The following is a 2,514-nucleotide window of genomic DNA, read 5'->3' on the forward strand; positions in this document are numbered from 1 at the left end:
GGCTTCCTATAGGAATTGGTGAGGATTTGAAGGTTTTCTGATTAGAGTTGTCGTGGCGATAGACACACACACACACACACACACACACACGCACACACACGCACACACACACACACACACACACACACACACACACACACACACACACACACACACACACACACACTGAAGTGTCAGAAAGCAAAGAGGGGTAGACTCACTGGGGTGTGTGTGTGTGTGTGCGTGTATGTGTGTGTGTATGTGTGTGTGTGTGTGTGTGTGTGTGTGTGTGTGTGTGTGTGTGTGTTGTGAGTGCATGGGTCTGTTAGTAGGAGCAAAACTCAGACAAGAGCAGGTACTGGCATTAGGATGCATCTGTTTCCATGCACACACTGTGGTAAAGGACCCAGTAGACAACAGACATTCTAGTAGTTTGAGGGACACATTATTCAATAGGCTTCTCAATGGACTAAAACAATGTTTCACACACACATAGTCAGACATACATACACGCACGCACGCACACACACACACACGTGCACGCACACACACACACACGCACGCACGCACGCACACACACACACACACACACACACACACACACACTGAACACACTGGGATTTTGTAGCACACACAAAGGGTAATGTGAATTAAGATAATTTATAATAATAATGATAATTTCACTATGCAACACAGCATGTTTCTCTGAGATCGTCAAACAGTTGCGTATATTTAGTATAATAATATATATAATATAATGCTACCAGGCCGGGGGGGGGGGGGGGGGGGGGGCCTAGGGCTCAGCTCAGGGAAGCCAGTATGGACTATGGAGTAAAGCAGGTCCCACAGAAAGGAGGACGCTGGTAGTGGAGCAGGTACATTGACGAGAGTGAGCTGTACAGAGGCTGTGGCCCAGGCTAAGCAGGACAGTGGATGAACTGGGAAAGTGTAGAGAAGAGGAAGATTAGCTGGAAGGTATGGAGGAAAATCATAATTCCTAATAGGAGCTACTTATGATGTGCTGCCATCACCACAGAACCTAAAACGGGGACTAGGGATGTCCGATATTATCGGCCGATATTGGCATTAAACTGTAATATCTGAAAATATCGGTACCTGTCGGTTTTCAATTATTATAATTTTTTTTTAAACTTATTATTATTTTATTTTACATTTATTTAACATTTACTTACCCAGGCAAGCAAGTAAGAACTAATTCTTATTTTATTTGTCAAAAGTATGCATAATGTTGTGTTAATTCCACGACAAGAGATATGTAATGTTAATTACCTGAAACCCTGCATATATCGGAATCGGTTGATATCGGTATCGGAAATTAAGAGTTGGACAATATCGGTATATCAGATATCGGTAAAAAAGCCAATATCGAACATCCCTAACGGGGACCCATCGTGTCCACTGTGTTCAGAGGCGGCAACTTTGAGGCACATTATGCCAGGCTGTGAGACTAGTCTTTCTCAAGGCCAGCATACATGGCGACATAACCAGGTTTTGAAGAACTTAGCGGCAAGAATTAAAAGAATGTGCATTCAGGATGTAATCGGATGGAGGGTGCAGCCATTCAATTTGTCTGTGAGGGAGAGAAATGCAGAGTAGGCCACCTAAACGGAGCTACTGATTGAGAGATGCAGGTAGATTTGGGAGGAAAACTCATTGTTCCACAAGAGATAGTTAGCACTAACTTGAGGCCTGATCTAATACTATGGTCGGTTAGTCAGCCGTTTATTTTATAGAATCTACTGTGTCTTGGGAGGATTCAGTGGAGGAGGCTTATGAAAGGAAAAAGCTTAGATATGCAGACTTGGCAGCAGAAACTGAACAGCGATGATGGAAAGCTATGGTTTGTCTGATGGAAGTAGGATGCAGAGAATTTATAGCGCAATCGACTTTATGGGAGAGAGTTGGGGATTCATGGGCAGAGTTTGCGAAAAGCGGTAAGTGAGATGTCGGAAGAAGCATTGAAAGGCAGTCAAAGAGGATAAATAATGTCAGCTGGGGGCCAAAGTAAACACAGAGTAAAGAGTATTCCTTTTCTTATCTGTTGTTGCCGCTTCATGTGTGATATTGGTATCAGGAATTGTTCTATTTTAGCATAAGGAAGTTGGATGGATATCATGGAAAAAGGTGCCGATATAGATGTTAGAATTAAGAGTTTATGTGGATGTTGCATTTATGCAGTAATTGCCAGGTGCAGATAGGGGGCGATATGACATATTTAGTAAAGATATATATTTTAAAGTATATTTGTTTTTCTTGTAACACACCACCTAAAAATGGAGTACAAGAGCTCTATGGGAAGTAGCAACACCTGTTTCTTCCTACGGGTCTCAACAGTGCAAATATTATACAGTAATATTATACAGTAATATTATACAGTGATATTATACAGTAATATTATACAGTATACCCTAGCACAAATATCTACAGGTGTATCATCTCTACCAGTTGGTATATCATCCACCCCTAGGAATATCTAGTGCTTGGCGTGTGTCACATTTCTAAAAGTCTTGGACA

The sequence above is a fragment of the Notolepis coatsorum genome, assembly GCF_963971535.1.
Source record: "Notolepis coatsorum genome assembly, chromosome: 12".
Classification (NCBI taxonomy): domain Eukaryota; kingdom Metazoa; phylum Chordata; class Actinopteri; order Aulopiformes; family Paralepididae; genus Notolepis; species Notolepis coatsorum.